Source organism: Desmodus rotundus, chromosome 4, assembly GCF_022682495.2.
Source record: "Desmodus rotundus isolate HL8 chromosome 4, HLdesRot8A.1, whole genome shotgun sequence".
NCBI lineage: Eukaryota > Metazoa > Chordata > Mammalia > Chiroptera > Phyllostomidae > Desmodus > Desmodus rotundus.
In genome coordinates, this window is record NC_071390.1 from 181,389,367 (window position 1) to 181,398,166 (window position 8,800).

Sequence of the window (8,800 nt, forward strand, 5' to 3'; positions counted from 1 at the left end):
TGGCAGTAGCTGCCAGACACTCGTCTGGGTTCACTCAGGGGCTCCTGAGGGGGCACCGTGGCCACCCCAGAACCACCCACACCTCCGGTGGGCACGGAGAGGCGGCCTCAGGATGCAACTTCTGGTTCAGTGACAGAGGCACTGGCGGTTCTCGGCCACCAGGCCTGCTTGTACACTTCCCACTGTCACTGCCACAGGCCCAAGGGGTCCTGAGGGTGCACTGGCCACTCTATGGGCGCGTGGGGAACATAGACAGGAGACCCTGGAGGCCTCAGAGGAGCCTTGGAACTGACAGCCCAACAGTGGGGTCCAGAGGGGTTATGGAGGGGACAGGCATGGAGTCCTGATGGGGGAAGGGGCAGCCTGCAGAGGTCTGGGAAAAGACCATTCCAGAAAAGGAAGCAGCAAACTCGGAGGCCTGCGTGAGTACAGGGGGCAGAGGGCTACAATGGGGGAGGTGGAGGGACAACAAGCTGGCAGGTTTGGGGCTCAGGTTGTGTTCCTGGCTGCCAGAATGGGTGCTATGGGTGGCAGGGTGCACAGGTCAGGGACCCCACTTGGAAACCCAGGGGAAGGCCGAGAGGCCAGTGCAGATGCAGACGGCAGGGTCCGGAGGACTGGCCACTGGGCCAAAGAAGGGCTGGGACGGAGGGGTCCGGCCACTTTGCCCTCTGCGGCTGGCACAGGGCTGTAGTCTACCCAGATGGGAGACGGGGACAGGCAGCTCGGCCAGGGAGGAAGTCCACAGCGCTAGCTGGGACTTGCTGAGTGGGACGGGGACGTCACATGGCTGGGTGTCCAGCAGACTTTGAGTCAGATTGTGAACTCAGGCCCCAACTGCCCACTGTGGAGCTGCTACCTTGTGATGCAGACCAGGACTCCCAGGAGGCCAGGTTGTCACAGGCCGGGACAGAGAGTGAAGGGTGGCCCAGGGCCGTGTGCTCCAAAACCACAAGGGCGAGGACAGGCCACTTGCAGGGTGACACCCTCAGGAGGAGCCGGACAGCGGCGTGTGTCCACAGCAGAGCGGCAAGGAGGCCACAGGCCCAGCCTGCTTGGACACATTTCTGCTGAGTTTGCAACCATGGCTCAGGGTTTTCAGATTCCACGGTCCAGGCCCATCGCCCCTGTGGCAGGTGAGCTCACCAAAAACCTGGGCCCAGGACAGAAGCAGCACAGCACTGTGGGGCGAAGCTTGACGCAGTCCTGGCCAAGGCAGGCTCACCATCAGGAAGTGCACAGCACACGAGAGCCACCACAGGGTGGGGACGGCTGACAGGCCACCAGCAGAGAACGTCAGTGAATCCATCACAGCAGGGACCGCGACCCACATGGTTTAAGTGGGAAAGAATTGATGGAATAAGAGGAGCGGCACAAATACGGACAAGGTTCCAGGGGGAAGGATGGGCCGGCCCAAAGCAGAACCCAGTGGGATGTGTGGGAAACACAAGTTACTGAATGAGCTCAGCAATGGGTTGCACGCAGACCCTGCTGCATGCCAGGTGTGCAGGTGTGCTGTGTGTGCAGGTGGGCTGGGTATGCGAGACTGTGCCATGTCAGAAGCGCTGGGTGTGGGCATGCTGAGTGTGGCGGGCGTCCTTCTGGGAAGGACACATTGGAGCAGTGAGCACAGATGCAGGGGTAGCTGCTAATCAGAAGAAAACTGTTGCAATTTCATTGAACCAGGTGACATAGGCTTTAAGACGAACAGCATGGCTAGGAACAGAGTGGCCACGACATGACCACAGAACAACTCCCCGGGACACAGCTGGCAGGTCTAGGAAGCAAACACTGGCAGAACTACAAGAACAAATGATCAAACCCACAACCACGCTAGGCAGCCGTCACATATGGCTCTTACGGTGGATAAGGCACGCTTGAAATGAGGGCGTTCACAAGAAATCGGGGGGCACGATTAGCAAGCATGATCCAGTAGACACATAAAACCCTGTACCCGAGCTAAAGAATTCATTATGCCAAGAGCACATGGAATATTTACCAACAATGGAGACATTACAAGGTTATAAAACCAAATCCCAACAAAATGACAAAACTCTCTGTGGATGAGGTTCTCTGACCAAATTCAATGATAGTAAACTAAGACTTGGTTACCCAGCGTTTGGACATGTGGAACCATGAAGTGCTGTTCGACTGGTGCTTCAAAGGAGTAAGAAGGGGAGTGTGAAACAGCCCTGGCTGGTGTGGCTCTGTGGGTTAAGCACGGGCCTGAGAACCGAAAGGTTGCTGGTTCGATACCCGTTCAGGGGTGTGTGTGAGAGGCAGCCAATTGATGTTTCTCTGGCATATGGATCCTCCCTCCATCTCTCTCAAAAAAACCACAACTAGGTAGAGCCCAACACTAAAGAAACCCTTTGTGTAAATGTTTCAGGTGCAGCCAGGCTGGTCCATCACTCAAGAAGTTAGAAAAGGGAAGTTAGAAAAGGAAGGGCACAATAAACCCTAAGCAATTGTGGATTAAAAACTAGAAAGAAAAGCCCAAAGCTGGCTCTTCAGAAGTGTGGTGGGGTGGCCTCCCAAAAGCCCCCCACTGGGACTGGCACCGTCACCCGGGCAACGGTGACGGCTTCCCGCCCCAGGAAACACTCAAACCGCCCCCAGAGATACTTCAGGCACCTATTGGCACCTATTAAAGGAGAAATGGCGTCTCAGCCTGAAAGGCGGCAGGAAATCAGGCCCTGGCCCTGGCAGCCTGAGCTGGGAGGACCCCTGAGCCTGGCAGCCCCAAAGGTGCAGGGAGGGGGTCATCCAGCAGCAGCACACACCCACCCGTCCCCACCCAGCGCACTCCGAGAACCCCCAGACCCTGCTGAAAACACAGAGCCATTCCACTCGTCCCCCATTTATTCATGACGCGTGTTTGGCATGGACCCTGAGGGGCGAGACGCAGCCCACGAGGACACAGAGGGATGGAGATGTGCCTGACCCACCGTGGCCGGTGTCTCATCGGCAGAAACACACTCTCACAGTGGAACTGGCACAAGGCACAAGGAGTAGTTAGTTTATTCTGGCAGTGAATGGGTCAGCGAGGATGCCTTCAGTTTCATGAACCAGAATGTCTGGCCCCGGGTGGCTTCTGTGCGGGTGGTTATCATCTCCCCAGGGCCAGAGGGCTCTGAGCGGATGGACACATCCTGCCCGAAGGGGCTGCCTTGCCGTCAGCGCCCCTGGCGGTCCGGTGACCCCTTTCCTCAGGGTCTCACTTCTGCTCCAACTCCAACATCACATATTTACCCTACCGGGTCAAGGGCAAAGAGCGACAGCTGATTCCTGCCACCCACCCTTTAGCGAATGATGAACAGCCCTGCGTCCCACCTTCCTCCTCAGCTGGCACCTCTCGGGCCACGTGGGCTGGATCCGGGCGGGCCGAGAGAGGAAACTGGGACGAACCCCGTCCTGGCCCCGCCGGGGTTTGTTCCTGGGAGCGCCTACGTCTGACCCAGTGCCGGGAGGACCAGGAAGGACGAGGCGCACGTGCCAGCCCCAGCGTCAGTCGCCGTGGCAGAAAGACGTCGGCGCTTGGAAGCACAACGGGGTTCGTAACAGGCTGTCCCGGCCCGAAGTCCAGGTCCAGAATGGATCGTCTCTGCGGATGAAGACGTCGTCAGAAACGGCGACAGGACGTAGTGGCCCGGCAGTCGGCGGGACTGACGTCCTCCCGGGAAGCTCATTGGGGTGGGAGTGACGGGCGCGGTCGGGGCGAAGACTTTCTGAGCTGGGGCGGCAGCCGCCCGGGGCCGCCCAGGTCCTCCGGGGAACGACGCTTCCGCTTCCTGCAGCAACCCCCCGCAGCAACCCCCGCTCTGCCCCAGGCCGCCCCAGCCGGCCCAGGCGGCCTCCTCCGTCCCTCTCCCGAGGTCCAGACGTCGGACAAACTGCTGCGCCCGTCCAGGCTCGTGATCGCCATAGAAACCCCAGGGGAGGGCAGCCCGCCAGTTCTCGGGTCCCTACCCCTCCCGGCACCAGGGCGCCCAGGCCGGCAGGCCGCAGGAGGAAACCAGGCGCAGGCCCGGCAGTGGGGGCGGGGCCCTGAGAGCCGCCCGGCGATTTGCAGGGCGTCACTGGTGACGTCACTGGGAGGCACGGCGACTCACGGCGGGTATAAAGGCCCGTGCGGCCGGCACGCGCGGGTCGCGCAGGGGTTGCTCTGGGCTCTATCCCACTGGCTCGCAGGAGCCACTGGTCCCCGCCCAGCCCTTCACCTGCGCCCTGTTCTCCGCGTCCGTGTTGTCCCCACCTACGCGTCCTCTGTGGACCCTCCGTCCGCGCACGCGCCGCCATCGCGGGCTGAAACCGCGACCTGCGGTCCCGCTGCTGGCCGTGGCGCCCCCAAGGGGCGCGGCAATGCCCGCTCACCCGACTCTCAGCCAGCCCGGGAGGGCAGGACTCCGGCATTGCACCCGGCTCCGCGCGTGTGAGCAGAGTCACCGGACCCCAAGCCCGAGGTCTACCCTTTGGATCTCCTGCCCCACACTGGGCAGCTGCTGACAGCAACTGAGTGCCTTGGACCCCTGCTCCCTGCCTACTGAGAGGAGGCCACCATGAACACCGCTCACAGTATCGTGGGCCCTAGCTCACGGGAGCCCGAAAACCAAGCTCTGCCGCTTGGACTTCCCACTTCACACCAGGAAGCCACCGGTCCCTGCTCCCGGCTTCCAGGACCCCACCCACAAGCTCACCGGGTGTCCAGCCCCAAGGTGTCCCTCCACGTTCTCTGAGGCGTCACCTGCCTGTGGCCGTCGGCTGAGGTGGCTGGAAGAAGCTGCTACGTGGTAGAGGAGAAATACCTCATACCAGTCCTCTGTCACCCCATTACCAAGGTGTCCCCCAAGAATCAGCCTAGAAGGAGCAGGTAGTGAGTCAAACCTCCTGGCCGCCTTGGTCCCAGTCACATCCCTGGCTTCCAGGTGGTGCCCCAACCGCCAGAGAGGGAAGAGGCAGCCCCAGTGGCCCCTCTCGCCCCACCACGACTCAGTTTCTCTGGCAAACAGGTGAAACGAGGCAGGAAGAACAGCCTGAAGCCCAAGGCCGCCAGGCCAGGAGGAAAGCCGCCCTCCAGGTCAGGGGTAGGCTAAGAAGAGGGAGGTTGCTGCTTCTGTCAGAGGTGGGCCCTGGTGGCCAGTGGTTGGTGGCCAAGTGTTAAGGCCTGGCCAGTGCTGAGCTGCTGGTGGGCCCTTGGCTGAGGACCAACCTCAGCCTGACCTCCTGGTGGCATGTCACATGGGGAGCTTTTTTCTTCTGCGGAGCTCTCTTGCTCATAGGGAGCAAAACATGCCATTCTTTAGAGCAGGACCAGGCCTCTGGAAAGGATCCGAGATGGGGGGGGGGGGCGCGGCCGGCAGAAGCACATTGTAGAGGAGACCCATGCTGAGGACAAAGCTCCCTCTTCAGGTGCCGCAGCCCCTCCCGGCTGTTTGTGCTCCTTCAGTGCGTGTGTAGCCAGAGTGTGGGACAAACACTCTGGGCCAGCATGTGAAGCAACTTGTCCCCTTTTGTGGCAGACAGGTAGCTGTTTAACCACTCTAACATCCTCTGCTTAGGTAAGCCACAGCTCCGCGATCTGTCACCACTTTTGCATGTTCTTGCAAATACATGATCATGTTGGGGACCTCTCGCATGACTTGTGACTTCTAGCCTAGCCCTCCACTGGCCTCAGGTAGGTCTCTGAGCCAGCTGCCCGAGGAGCCTCAGAAGCAGGCGGCCCTGACACAGCAGCCCTGCGTGCCAGGCTCGGTGGGCAGCACTGGGAGCTGCATCAGCTCTCGTTGGTCCTCCGCCCCCAAGCAGTGCCCGCCGACCTTGGGTTTCCCGGAGACCCTGATGGTTCTGCCGGAGTCAGCAGGCTCCCCACAAACTGCCACTGAGTAGTAGTTCACTCCCCAGCCTCTCCCCAGGACTAGACGCACGTGCGGGGAAGATGTCTCATCACGTTTATTTATATGTTGAAACGACGGGTATTAACAACAGGCAGTTCCAGGGTTCTCCTTGGCAGAGTGAGACACATGTTGCTACGATGCCCACGAACCGCTCTGCTGTGGGGTGAGTGAAGGCCACCGGTCAGCTGGCGCTCCTGGCCCCTGCGGCAGTGGAAGAACTGACACCCTAAATTAATAAAATAGAGACCTCAAAGCATACATTTTTATTAAAGAATAATATTGTGGTAACCAAGTCATGTGGAAGCCTCCACAAGAAGATGGCATTGCACACTGAGCAAACCTGGCCCAAACCAAGCTGGGCTTTCTACGGCAGCTGGGAAGCACCGGCGGTGCGGGCGGGCGGCCCGGCTGCTGCACCTGCAGCGCTGCCTGCCTCACTCGTGCGCCTGCTGCTCACACCCAAGTCCGTGACTTGTTACTTCTCATGTGGAACTGTCACATAAGTTACCCCTCATCTTGACTTCTTGAAGTACAGTATTATGGGCTTAAGAACATTTTTGTTTTATCTACAGAATTGGGAATATTTTTAATGTAGAATGTCAGCATTTGTGCACCAAGCATATAATACTTACTAATTTTTTAAACTATGCCAAATGTCAGCCATGGACCCCGGGACCCACCTGCTCCAGCTGAGGGCCTGGGTGGGGGAAGCCAAGCCCCTCACAAGGTGTGCCCCACCTCCAGGGCCACCCTGCCTTCTCAGGGACCCGGGCTGCCTGCAGCCTGTACTGTGGCCTCTCTGTGGACTCTTTCTGCAAACAATCTGTCAACATGCTCTAGTCCCTCTTTGGTCCCACGTCCTCCCGCTGCCACCATAGTTAGTGTCCTCTGCTCTTCGCCCAAACTTAGTGGAAGCTGTGTCACCTCTGTCACCTCTGGTCATATGCTGTGGGACATGTTTCCCTGGCCAGCTCTGCGAGCACTCCACATCGAGTTCTTGCATCCCAGCCCAGCCCAGCCTCCTGGGCTCCAGCCAAACGGCCACTGTCAGTGTCAGGTACACGCCTACAATGGCAGTGGTGTTGCGTGAGTTTCTGTACGCCCGAAACTCGCACAGTATTGTATGTCAAATATCCTTCAATTAAAAAACATCCAGTTCTGTGAACCTGGAGACAAGACTTAATGTCTGAATGAGCAAATTGCAGAATCCTGTTGGCACAAGTGTGTTCAAATAACTTCAGGATCTGTTTTATTGGCCAGTTAGAAGGCTAAGCATTTTATTTGCAAACATCTGAAATTTGAAAACAAGGTTAAATAATATAGTTTCCCAAAGCTGCATGAGCTCATTTCAAGTTTAGTTTTTGTTCTTGAAATAAAAGACAACTTTGTAGAACTCCTGGGCAGGAGCCCTACTATTCTGATGATGTGTGCTTTGATGAGCTGATCAGTCTCAGCTGGTGACACCCGTTTTCCTTGGTGAGGGTTTAAAAAATTGTAGACTAGCTGCCTTTTTCTAGCCACACCAACACTGTGTTCCAAATGTCCCCTGACACAGGGCTCCATCTTCCCCCTTCTCACTTTTGCGCACTTCCGATATAGGCGGGTACACGCCATGCGGTCTGTTCACCAGCAGGAATAAGGTTGTAAGCACTTCTGATGATCATGAATTCGCGCCTGTGGCCACGATCAGGTGCAAGAAGCTGGTGTGTCCAGGACAGGCTGCCGCATGGCATGGGGGCTACGCAGAGTCCCAGCGGTTTCTCATTCGGGAGGCAACTTCATTTGTGTCGCCTTAAGGGTTTTGTTTCAACACTAATTTTTTAAAAAATTGTTTCAGAAGCGAGCATGAAATGTGAAGCATAAGAGATGGTTTAATGTGAAAATCTAACTAATGATATCTAATTTCTTCTCTATTTAAAAAAAAGGGCCAGTTATATTTGAAAGTATAAGAATGTGAAATTGTTGCCCTGACCGCGGCGCTCAGTTGTTTGGGCGTCTTCTCGCAAAGCGAAGGTCCCCGGTCGATTCCGGGCATCCCAGTCAAGGCACACACCTGGATTTCCGGTTCGCTAACCCGCACCGTCCCCACCCCCCGCCCATGGGTGCATAAGAGGCAACGAATAGATGTTTCCTCTCCCTCTTGTTCCCTCCCTTCCCCTCTCTCTAAAAATAAATGAAATCTTTTTTTAAAAAAAGAATGTAAAATGGTTTAAACTGGACTCCAGTTCCAGGGGGTGCCAGGGCCATGCCCCCGCCCCCCCCCGTTCTGCTTCTGGAACTGCTTTTCCTGTAAATTAGTTTTAAAGACCCCCCCTGACCTCTTCCAAAGGAAACCCGGGGAGCCACTTGTGGACCTAAGCAGCTCTTAATCTGGAAATGGGGCCCAACGGCCCCTGGCCTGCAGATGTTTGGCCACGTTGCCAGAGGAGACACTCGGGCGAAGGTCCCACTAGTGCCACGAGGGGTTCCTGTCACCGGGGGTCCCTGCGACGAAGGGTTACAGCCTACAAGTGCGGCTCCGCAGAAATCCAGTCGCCCCCACACCTGCGCCCCCCCAGGGTCCCAGGCCCACAGGCCGCAGATGGCCGATTGCGTCCCCCATCCATCCCACCCGTACAGGATCTGGGGGTTCCGCACTCCGACCAGGGAAGCGGGGCAGCCGGAGGCAATACCAGGCCACGAGGCCACCCTGCCCCGCCCTGAGTTCAAGGAGGGAACCGCCCATCTGGTCTTGCCACTGATTGGCTGGATCGGAGGGAGGCCGGTGGTGATTGGACGCTCCGGATGCCTCTCGGCAAGCACTCCGGGGCCGCGCCATTTTCAGCCGCCAGGCCGGTGGGCGGACACGATTGGTGCAGACGTGTCGCCCCACCTACCCACCCGGACTCCCGCCCCGCGACGTCACT